The sequence below is a fragment of the Equus caballus genome, chromosome 4, assembly GCF_041296265.1.
Source record: "Equus caballus isolate H_3958 breed thoroughbred chromosome 4, TB-T2T, whole genome shotgun sequence".
NCBI classification, from domain to species: domain Eukaryota; kingdom Metazoa; phylum Chordata; class Mammalia; order Perissodactyla; family Equidae; genus Equus; species Equus caballus.
In genome coordinates this window covers 60,648,862-60,661,526 of record NC_091687.1, presented here as the reverse complement: position 1 = coordinate 60,661,526, position 12,665 = coordinate 60,648,862, and positions in this window count along the sequence as shown.

Sequence of the window (12,665 nt, the reverse complement as noted above, 5' to 3'; positions counted from 1 at the left end):
GAAAAGCCTGCCCATTTCACCACTTTCCAGTGTGGTATCTCTCAAGATAAGGTAATGAAGGAGGGCCTTTTGTATTGTAAATCAAGGTCATGTAAAGATGAGTACCCTTGTAGCATAATAAAGCAAAATGTAGGCTGTATATGCCAGATTCTTTTTGTAGACTTTCTGCCCAGAAGATTCTGATAGCTTTCTTTCTTTCTTTCTTTCTTTGAAGATTAGCCCTGAGCTAACATCTGCCACCAATCCTCCTTTTTGTTGAGCAAGACTGGCCCTGAGCTAATATCTGTGCCCATCTTCCTCTACTTTATACGTGGGATACCTGCCACAGCATTGCTTGACACGTGGTGCATACGTCCACACCCAGGATCCAAACCAGGGACCCCTGGGCCACTAAAGTGGAACATGTGGACTTAACCACTGCTCCACCAGGCTGGCCCCTGATAGCTTTCTGTCTATTCTCCACCCTAAAGTTGATCAAGGAGGCCACAACCAAGGCCTGTATTAGTAAATACAAGAAATCTGATTTTCTAGGGTCTCTTAGCTAGAGCAGTTGCCCCCTCCACCTAGGCTGATTCTCCAGCAGAATACCTTGAAATGCCTTTACCCTTGGCCTTCTTCACAACAGGTGCCATTATCTGAATCCAGCTACTTTTTGAATTCCTAGGAAGACAGAGAACTGCCCCTGAGGACAAAAACACAATCTCCCACCCTTGGTTCACCTCCTATTTCATTGACTGTTCCTTCTCAGCCTCATTTGTAGGTTTCTTTTTGCCCGCTTTGGAAGAGATTGCTGTTTGCCTACTCAATACACATTCTTCTGGTCATTTTCAGTAACAGAACTTTGAAATTTTTTTTTAGGGTGGTAATGTACCTATAAAAGTCTACACTGTCCACCTTCCCTAGGTGTGGTCAATGGGTCTAGTGGAAGTCAGTTGGGTAGGACTTCTAGAAAATCTTTTTTTAATAAAATAAACAGGGACTACTTTAACACTTTAATAAACTTCCTTTTTCTCTAAGCCATTGTTATTTCAGTTTCTGTTATATGCAGCTCATTCTAATCCTGATATGCCCACCCCTTATATCATATTAGTGTTCCCCAAAATTATGCCTTTGATATTTTCTTTACATTTTTCCCCTTGATGCACACACGTACCGGTGACTTCATATCTATATCTATGATCCAAATACTGCTAGAGCTCCAAAGCCATGTACTCAGCTGCCTTTTAGACATCTTTATTTGGGTCCCCCACCTAAGCAATGTGGTAGGTTGAAGAAGGGCCCCTAAATATGTCAATCCCCTAATGCCTGGAACCTGTGAATGCTACCTTATATGGCAAAAGGGATTTTAAAATGTGATCAAATTAAGGATCTTGAGATGGAGAGTTTATCCTGGATTATTCAGGTGGGCTGATGAGCCAGAGAAGAAGGCAATGTGACAATGGAAGCAGAGGTTGGAGTGATGGGGCCACAAACTGAAGAATGCTGGCAGCTTCTAGAAGCTGGAAGAGATGAGGAATAGATTCCCCTTTTGAATCTCCAGAAGGAACCAGCCCCACCCCCCCCCCACATTGATTTTAGCCCAATGAGACATGTTTCCGATTTCTGACCTCCAGAACTATAAGATAATAAAGTTTATGATGATTCGTTGCAATGGCAGTGAGAAACTTGTTAGGTCAAACCTAACATATCCCAAAAGAAATTCATTCACTTTTTCCCAAAACCTGATCTTTTTATATTTTGTATTGATACCAAAACTCTTAATCTCAAGTTCATGTGCCCAGTGTGCAATAAGCCAATCACTGAGACATCAGTGCCTGGAGATGGAGAAAGATTTAATCAAATTGGCCAAAATGGAAGGTGGAAGGGTAGGTTCTCTCAAATCTAGTTTAACAGTAAGAAGCAGGGGGTCTTTATAGAGCTAAGGGGCTCGGGAGGAGGAGTTTCAGAGAAACAAAGGGAAAGTCCATGTTTCTTTCACTCCAGAAATCTAGGCAACCAGACTTCTGGGAGTCAGTGGCAGCTAGGGGCTGGTTATCTGATGGTCATAACTTCTTAAAGACATTCTTTTTCTTCTGCAAAACGAGCTCATAAATCCTTGTGACCCTTGAGTCATCCCTCAGCTTAAACAAGAAAACAGCAAATTAACAAGATTAACTTTTCCTCTGTGTGTTGAGAACAAGGTCAAGGGTAATCATATTCTTATTGAATATTTACAGTAACCCTCAGGTGCTCAGCTACACTTTTTTTTTTTTAAGATTGGCACCTGAGCTAACTGTTGCCAATCTTCTTTCTTTTCTTCCCCAAATCCCCCCAGCACATAGTTGTGTATTTTATAGTTGTGGGTCCTTTTGGTTGTGGCATGTGGGACATCGCCTCAATGTGGCCTGACAAGTGGCACCATGGCCATGTCCAGGATCCAAACTGGCGAAACCCTGGACTGCAGAAGCGCAGCGCGCAGACTTACCACTTGGCCACGGGGCCGGCCCTCAGCTTCACTATCTTGATTATTGTGTCATCCAAAACAGAAATTAGTCATATATCCTAGATTGTCCCACTCTATTATCCTTCACTCTTCACTGGATATTTTCAGTTATATGTATCAACTGTCATTCAAATCAGTTCCTAATTTAAGTCTGCATTATCTTCCATCTGTGCTGTTACTGTAGCACAGCGGTTCTCAGCTAGGGGTGAATTTCCTACTCAGAGAACATTTGGCAATGTCTGGTGACATTTTTGGTTATGGGGGTGCTACTGGCTGCTTTCTAGTAGGTGGAGGCCAAGGATGCTACTAAACATTGTATAGTACACTGGACAGCCCCACAACAAAGAATTATCTGGCCCAAAATGTGAATAGTGCCAAGGATGAGAAACCCAGCTGTGGTCTTATAATTCGTCTCCCTGCCCCCCATATCAAACCACTCCAGTCATAATCGTTATAAATTCCCATACCCTGGTGAAATCGATTTTGTTATTAATTATAAGACTTTCAGAGTCCTGGACCCATAGTGCCAATATCTGGATCATTTATTATAGATCTATGGTCTTTTCTTTCCTCTCAGTTTTCAGTCATTTTTGTCCTTTTTTCTTGACATGCCAAGTAATTTTTAATTGAATGCTGGCATGGAGTATGAAAAATTGTCATGGCCCTGGTTGTGTCAATGGAAAATAACAAATAATCATTCTATAGATAAGAGAGATAACGTGAGTTTTACTTGAGCCAAGCTGAGGATTATAACCCAGGACGGCAGTTTCCACAAAGGAAGAAAGCTTTCTGGAGAAGAATGGGTTTTACTACAGTTTTATACCTCTTTAGAGCAAAGAACATACTTTAAACAAGCCTAGGATACCTATTCATCAAAGTTTCAAAGAGGTATTCAGTTGCAAATTATCAGGTCAACGTGACCTTGATGTCCAGGAAAGGAAACATCTTCAGGAGTACTGCTATGGGCTTTACTGATACTGGCGAGTATAGGAGGGGAAGTATGCATTCTTATCTTCAAAGAGTGCATTCTTTTACCTAGACATAGTGTTTAACACATTCCTTTTTTCTTTCTTTTCATTGCGGTAACATTGGTTTATAATGTTACATAAATTTCAGGTGTACATCGTAGTATGTTTCGAATTCTGTGTAGATTACCTCATGTTCACCACTCAAAGACTGATTACAATCCATCACCACTCACATGTGCCTAATCACCCATTTTGCCTTCCCCCCGCCCCCATTCCCCTCTGGGAACCACCAATCCAATCTCTGATACTATGTGCTTGTCATTTTTTTTCTCTTCTACTTATGAGTGAGATCGTATGGTATTTGACTTTCTTCTTCTGACTTATTTCACTTAGCGTAATACTCTCAAAGTCCATCCGTGTTGCCACAAGTGGCCGATTTCATTGTTTCTTATGGCTGAGTAGTATTCCATTGTGTATATATACCACATCTTCTTTATCCATTCCTCCCTTGATGGGCATCTAGGTTGCTTCCAAGTCTTGGCTATTGTGAATAATGCTGCAATGAACATAGAGGTGCATGTATCTTTATGTATTTGTGTTTTCAAGTTCTTTGGACAAATACCCAGCAGTGGAATAGCTGGATTATATGGAAGATCTATTCTTAATTTTGTATCGTATAATAGGACTCTCCATACTGCTTTCCATAATGGCTGCACAACTATGCACTCCCACCAGGTATCAGTTCTCTCCACATCCTCCCCAACACGTATTGTTTCCCGTCTTGTTAATTATAGCCATTCTGACTGGAGTGAGGTGATATCTCATTGTAGTTTTGATTTGCATTTCCCTGATAGTTAATGACGTTGAACATCATTTCATGTGCCTGTTGGCCATCTGTGTATCTTCTTTGGAGAAATCTCTGTTCAGATCTTTTGCCCATTTTTTAATTGGGTTTTTAGTTTTTTTTGTTGTTGTTGAGATGTATGTGTTCTTTGTATATTTGGGACATTAACCCCTTATCTGATATATGGTTTGCAAATATCTTTTCACAATTGTTAGGTTGTATTTTCATTTTGTTGATGGTTTCCTTTGCTGTACAGAAAGTTTTTAGTTTGATGTAGTCCATTTCTTAGTTTTTTCACTTGTTTCCCTTGCCCAATCAGACACAGTATTTGAACAAATGCAAGTTAAGACCTATGTCTAAGAGCGTACTGCTTATGTTTTCTTCTAGAGGTTTAGTAGTTTCAGATCTTACATTCAAGTCTTTAATCCATTTTGACTTGATTTTTGCATATGGTATAAGATAATGGTCTACTTTCATTATTTTGCATGTGGCTGTCCCATTTTCCCAACACCATTTATTGAAGAGACTTTCCTTTCTCCATTGTATGTTCCTGGCTCCCTTGTCGAAAACTAGTTGTCTTATAAGTGTAGGTTTATTTCTGGGTTCTCAATTCTGTTCCATTGATCTGTGTGTCTTTTTTTGTGTCAGTGTCATGCTGTTTTGGTTACTATAGCTTTGTAGTATATTTTGAAATCAGGGAGTGTGATACCTCCAGCTTTGTTCTTTTTTCTCAGGATTCCTCTAGCTATTCAGGGTCTTTTCTTGTTCCACATAAATTTTAGGATTCTCTGTTCTATTTCTGTGAAAAATGTCATTGGAACTTTGATAGGGATTGCATTGAATCTAATAGATTGCTTTAGGAAGTATGGACATTTTAACTATGTTAATTCTTCCAATCCAAGAGCACAGAATATCTTTCCATTTCTTTGTGTCTTCTTCAGTTACTTCTAACAATGTTTTGTAGTTTTCACTGTACAGATCTTTTGCCTCTTTGGTTAAGTTTATTCCTAGGTATTTTATTCTTGTTGTTGCAATTATAAAGGGGATTGTATTCTTAATTTCTCTTTCTACTGCTTCGTTGTTAGTGTATAAAAATGCAACTGATTTTTGTCTGTTGATTTTGTATCCTGCAACTTGACTGTATTCATTTATTATTTCTAAAAGGATTTTAGTGGATTCCTTAGGGTTTTCTATATGTAAAATCATGTCATCTGCAAATAGTGACAGTTTCACTTCTTTTCCAATTTGGATCCCTTTTATTTCTTTTTATTGCCTGATCGCTCTGGCTAGGACTTCCAATACTATGTTGAATAAGAGTGGTGAAAGTGGGCATCCTTGTCTGGTTCCTGTTCTTAGTGGGATAGCTTTCAGTTTTTCTCCATTGAGAATATTATCTGTGGGTTTGTCATTTATGGTCTTTATTGTGTTGAGATATTCTCCTTCTAAACCCATTTTATTTAGAGATTTTATCAAAAATGAATGCTGTATCTTGTCAAATGCTTTCTTGGCACCTATTGAGATGATCATGTGATTCTTATTCTTCATTTTGTTAATGCAGTGTATCACATTGATTGATTTGTGAATGTTGGGCCATACCTGCATCCCTGGAATAAATTTCACTTGACCGTGGTGTATGATCTTTTTAATGTATTGTTGTATTTGATTTGCTAGCATTTTGTTGAGGATTTTTGCATCAATGTTCATCAGTGATATTGGCCTGTAATTTTCTTTTTTTGTGTTGTCCTTGTCTGGTTTTGGTATCAGGATACTGTTAGCTTTGTAGAATGAGTTAGAAAGCATCCCTTCCTCTTCAATCTTTTGGAAGAGTTTGAGAAGGACAGGTATTAATTCTTTGAATGTTTGATAGAATTCACCAGGGAAACCATCTGGTCCTGGATTTTTTTTTGGGGGGGGGAGGTTTTTGATTACTGTTTCAATCTCCTTACTGATGATTGGTCTATTCAAATTCTCTATTTCTTCTTCATTCAGTTTTGGAAGGTTGTATGATTCTAAGAACTTATCCATTTCTTCTAGACTATCCAATTTTTTGGCACGTTGCTTTTCATAGTATTCTCTTATTATCTTTTGTATTTCTGAGGTGTTCCTTGTAATTTCTCCTCTTTCGTTTCTGATTTTGTTTATTTGAGCCTTCTCTCTTTTATTCTTGGTGATTCTAGCAAAAGGTTTGTCAATTTTGTTTATCTTTTCAAAGAACCAGCTCTTGGTTTCATTGACTGTTTTTTCTTTTTTTTCTTTTGGTCTCTATTTCATTTATTTCTGGTGTGATTTTTATTATTTCCTTCCTTCTGCTGACCTTAGGCTTTGTTCTTCTTTTTCCAGTTCCTTTAGGTGCACTGTTAGATTGTTTACTTGGGATTTTTCTTGTTTGTTGAGGTAGGCCTAAATTGCTATAAACTTCCCTCTTAGAACCACTTTTGCTGTATCCCTTGATTTTGGCAAGTCACATTTTCATTTTCACTTGTCTCTAGGTATTTTTTTATTTCTCCTTTGATTTCATCACTGACCCTGTTGTTGTTCAGTAGCATTTTGTTTAAACTTCACATATTTGTGGCTTTTCTGATTTTCTTCCTATAGTTGATTTCTAGTTTCATACCTTTGTGGTCAGAAAAGATGCTTGGTATTATTTCAATCTTCTTAAATTTATTGAGACTTGTTTTGTGGCCTAATATGTGATCAATCCTGGAGAAAGTTCCATGTGCATTTGAAAAGAATGTGTATTCTGCAGTTTTGGGATGGAATGTTCTATATATCTCTACTAAGTCCATCTGGTCTAATGTGTCATTTAAGACCAGTGTTTCCTTCTAAGTCCCCTACTATTATTGTGTTATTGTCTATTTCTCCTTTTATGTCTGTTAATACTTGCTTTATATATGTAGGTGATCCTATGTTGGGTGCATAGATATTTACAAGTCTTATATCCTCTTGTTGGATTGTTCCCTTTATCATTACATAGTGTCCTTCTTCGTCTCTTGTTACAGTTTTTGTTTTAAAGTCTATTTTGTCTGAGATAAGTATTGCTCCCCCAGCTTACTTTTCTTTGCCATTTGCATGGAGTATCTTTTTCCGTCCCTTCACTTTCAGTGTGTGAGTGTCTTTAGGTCTGAAGTGTGTCTCTTGTAAGCAGTGAATATATGGGTCTTGTTTTTTCATCCAGTCAGGCACCTTATGCTTTTTTATTAGAGCATTTAGTCCATTGACATTTAAAGTAGCTATTGATAATTATGTATTTATTGCCATTTTGTTACTTTTTTTCTGTATGTTTTAGTATTTCTTCCTCTTTTCCCTTGAGGTTTGATGGCTTTCTTTGGTAATATGCTTGACTTCCTTACTCTTAACTTATTTGTGTATTTATTATAGGTTTCTGGCTTGTGATTACCATGAGGTTCATATATAACAATCTCAATATATAGCAATCTATATTGAGTTGATAGTCTCTTTAGTTTGACCTCTTTCTAAAAGCTCTAATCTTTTACTCCCCTCCTCCCACATTTCATGTTTTTGATATCATATCTAATCTCTTATTTTGTGTGTGTATCCATTACATTCTTATCATTGAAATAGGTAATTTTAGTCCTTTTGTCTTTTAACCTTCATATTATCTTCATAGGTGGTTGATCTGCTACTTTACTGTATTTTTGCCTTTACCAGTGGTTTTATTGCCTTTTTCCTTTGATAATTTTCCTAGTCCTATTTGTGGTTTTCTCTTTCCCACTTAAATAAGTCCCTTTAGCATTTATTGTGTAACTGATTTCTTGGTGATAAACTCCTTTAATTTTTGCTTGTCTGGGAAACTCTTTATCTCTCCTTCCATTCTGAATGATAACCTTGCTGGGTAGAGTATTCTTGGCTGTAGATTTTTTCCTTTCAGCACTTTAAATATACCGTGCCACTCTCTTCTAGCCTGTTTCGGCTGAGAAGTCAACTGATAGCCTTATGGTGTTTCCTTTGTATGTCACTTGTTGCCTTTCTCTTGCAGCTTTTAGGATTCTCTCTTTATCTTTAATTTTGGACATTTTAATTGTAATGTGTCTTGGTGCAGGCCTCTTTGGGTTTATCTTGTTTGGTGCTCTCTGTGCTTCCTGTGCTTGGATGTCTGTTTCCTTCCTTAGGTTAGGAAAGTTTCCAGCTATTATTTCTTCAATAGATTCTCTGCCCCTTTGTCTCTCTCTTCTCATTCTGGGACACCTATAATACAAATGTTAGTGTGCTTGACATTGTCCCAGAGTTCCCTTAGACTGTTCTCACTCTGTCTAATTCTTTTTTATTTTATCTCTTCAGCTTGGGTAATTTCCTCTAGTCTTTCATCCATCTCACTGATCTGTTCTTCTGTATCATCTCCTCTGCTGTTGAGTCCCTCTAGTGAATTTTTCATTTCCAGTGTTGTATTCTTCATTTCTGACTGGTTCTTTTTTATATTTTTCAATTCTTTGTTGATGTTCTCATTGTGTTCATCCAGTCTTCTCCCAAGATGAGTGAGCATCATTATGACTTTTTGAGTTCTTTGTCAAGTAGGTTGCTTATTTCTCTTTCATTTAGTTCTCTTTCTGGGGTTTTGTCCTGTTCCCTTGCTTGGAAGATATTCCTTTGCCTTCTCATTTTGCCTCTTTCTCTGTGCTTATATCTATGTATTAGGTGGGTCAGCTATGTCTCCCGATCTTGGAGAAGTGGCCTTATGTATAAGATACCTTTTGAGGCCTGACAGTGTGCTTCCTTCTCATCACCAGTCGAAATGTTCCAGGAGTGACCCCTATGTGGGCTACATGTGTCCTTCTGCTGTGGCAGAGCTGCTCTTGCTACAGGTACCCAGGGAGGCTAGGCATTCCCCCTGGCAGGTTGTTTGCGAATCAAGTTTGGGGAACCCCAGCACAGTTGGCTGCAAGGTCTAATAGTAGGCTCCTGTTGCAGTTTTTCTGTTAAGTGGGTAGGCCCCCCACCTGTGGCTGGTTGATAGGTTCAGGGACTTACAATTGCTGTAGGCCTCCTGCCTGCAAGGCTACTGTCAGCTCTCTCAGGATTGCAACTGAGTGGGGCTGGCCCCAGGCATGGGGGCACCTAATTGTTTCAGGCTCTGGAAGGCAGGGCTGATCCCATATGTGGCTGTTTGAGAAGCACAGGTCTTCTGCCACTGATAAGCCCTACCCCTGACAGGTCCACACATACCATCAACACAGTCTTGGCCCATGCACATGTCCCAACCCTCTAGAGCAGACCCAGTTGCTCCACTGCAGAGGACCCCACACTCTCCACCAATGTCCCCCACACTCCACCTGCTTCTCACAGAGGCCCTATCCCACAGAGGCAGACACACTTGCCTGCCTGCATGGAATGGAGGCACCCAGTCTATGCAGGCCAACAAGTAGCCTGAGGGCTTGCTGTTGGGTGGAGCCAGTCCCTACGGGGGCTGCCTGCCCTGGATGAGCTGGTTTAAGTTGATACTCTAGTGGGTGGGACAGACCCTGGGCTAATAGGCCAGTGCAAGAACTCCAATGGTGTCTGCCAGCGTCTGTGTCAGAACACCTGTACTAGGTCACTACAATGGCTACTGCTACTGTCTCAGTCCCTGGAGAGGTCTCACCTCTCACTGAGATGTACCCAGAGCCTACCAGGTGAGTCTCTTTTCACCAAAGCATTGTGCACCTTTCTTTCTGGTGATTTTAGGTTGCTTTCTGAGACAGGTGAATTTGTGCATGGGTCCTTTAAGAGCTGGGTTTTTCCACTTATGGTCCAATAGCTTTTCTGGGGGTATTCCTCATTGCAGTTAATAGCCAGCAGAGGCAGATATTATGAGACTCATCTCAGTCATGTTGAGTCCAAAGGATGCTTATAGTGGTAACGTGCCCCTGCTCAGTTCCCCACTCCTCCAGGGAAGGCTGTGTACCTTAGGGTTGCTCCAGGCTGGCCAGCTGTGAAGCTCCACGGCTCACAAAGGTGGCTTTTTTCTCTTCAGAAGGAATTTCTGCCTCTTCCGCCTCAGTCAGGACTGTCCCTTGTAGGGGTTCTTTTTATCCAATTTTCAGTTCTCTTTAGGGCTAAGTTTTCCAAGAATAGTTGTAACCTGGTTGTGTTCATAGGAGGAGGTGAGTTCAGAGTCTGCCTATGCTGCCATCTTGACAAGATCCTCTAAAGCATTCCCTACTTTAATGGTTTAAGCAGATGTACAATGTATGTTTGACAGGCCATAAGTCAGGATTCTTTCATTCAAGCCAAAACAGTTTTGAACCAGAATAGCTACCCCATATACCTCAGTATGTGAAAATCTCTTGTCACCTGATATCTTCCTCCAGGCAGAGTTCACCATTTCTTTTGCTAGGTAAAATAGAATGGAAGCTGATTATCTTAATCCATTTAGAGAGTGAGCTGACTCCAGTCTGGTTGAAAATTTGGAAAGGCTTTTTCTAGGTCTAGTTCAGATGGTGTAGCCATCTTAAAGTGTAGCCTTCCAGGGTTCTTGTGCAGCCTGGGAGTTGACCAGGCCCATCCCAAGGTGAGCCTTGAACTCTTCCCTTCTCTCTTTAGCGCTGCAAGACTAGCACGAAGTCAGTTCTGCTCTTCAGAGCCTTTCTATCTGGCTTCTTAGCCTCCTGCCTTGTTCAGCTTGAAAATTTGGCGAGTGTCTTACGGGCAGGGTGTTGGGCACATATTTTGCCCCTTGCTTTTTACTGAGACATTCAGCCTTCAAGTCTCTACTTTTCATTTCTCCATCCCAGAGAAGTTTCTCTGCCTTTTATTAGAGGCCTTCTGCCCAAGCCTTTCCCCTGGATTCTGAGGCTTTTGCCCCCTCCCAGAATGAGTCATTGCTCTGAGGGAAAATGCAGCTACAGAGGTCGACTCACCTCGCTCTGCAGTTCTCTCCTCTCCAAGATTTTATCTTAGTGAGTCCAGATTGCTTCTCCTTTATCTTCAAACAGTTGCTGCAATCTACTTCATTTTAGCTCCACACAGGGGACGGAGGTGGGTGTCATCTAGTACTCCTAACAGCCCTGTGAGGTAGGTATTATTACTTTTGTACAGATTAGAAAATTCGGGGGCCGGCGCAGCAGTTAAGTTCGCACATTCCGCTTCTCGGTGGCCCGGGGTTCGCCAGTTTGGATCCCGGGTGCAGACATGGCACCACTTGGCAAGCCATGCTGTGGTAGGTGTCCCACGTATAAAGTGGAGGAAGATGGGCACAGATGTGAGCTCAGGCCCAGTCTTCCTCAGCAAAAAGAGGAGGACTGGCAGTAGTTAGCTTAGGTCTAATATTCCTCAAAAAAAAAAAAAAGAAAAGAAAATTTGAGTTCGGGAAGGTTAAATAACTTGTCCAAATTTGCACAACTGATGAGAATAGGAAGGGAGGTTTAAAGCCTGTAGCTGTCAAAGTCCATGATTGTTCCACCCACCTATGTTAAGTCATTTTCCAGACTCTTTCAGAGCACAGGGCGTTATATGGGGGGTCACAGAAAAGTAGAACTGCCTCCCAGCTCTCCTCTACCTAATCACCCCTGCCTCCCCCAGCGCCTGGATTATCTGATGCAACTGATTGAGTTCTCTCTGATTCCATCTACCCATCTATACAATATATTTTGATGCCTAATATATGAAAATATTTCTTGGAAGCATAAAAATCACACAAATTTAAATTTAGCTGATTTAATAACAAGTTACAAGATCAAATCTGATCTGGGCGCTCTGGAGGGAATAAATGAAGAAAGTGTTGGAGAGAGTAGGATGAAAGAGAAAACAAGGGGTCTAAAGAATTTTACATTCTTCTCAATTTTTCCTAAAGCTGGCTCTGAGTACATATGATTCTTAGAGTGACAACTCCTCTTAAAGACTAGGAGCCAGATCCAGACACTTCCCATGAAACAAGCTGCGTCTAAAAATACTCTTGGCAAATCATGAAGAGCCAGCTGTGCTTGCTTTGCAGTGAGCACAAGAGGGCGCTAAGTTCCACAGTGATGCTCTGGCCACTAAGGCCTACATCTAGCATTCCAGCATATATACAAATAGTTGTTTTCAAGTCATATTTCTTAAAGGTTATAGCTTCTCTCCTAGCTAGATATACCTCTAGTGTAGTAGAAACCCATCTCAGTAAATTTTGTGATTTTATCTGCCTGTAAGATTTGCCAGTCAGCAGATTAAGATATTAACATTTCTAAGGAAATCAAAATAAAGTTGGTCAGGCATGGGAGCATAGAAAGAAAGGTTGCAGAAGCATTGGCAGGGACCTAAGCTTTCTCAGCAAAGAGGGAGCCTTAGGAAAGACTTCAAGTGTTGCAGTCTCATAAGAAGGCCCAAGTACTCACACCATCTTTTTTTTTTGAGGAAGATTAGCCCTGAGCTAACATCTGCCACCAATCCTCCTCTTTTT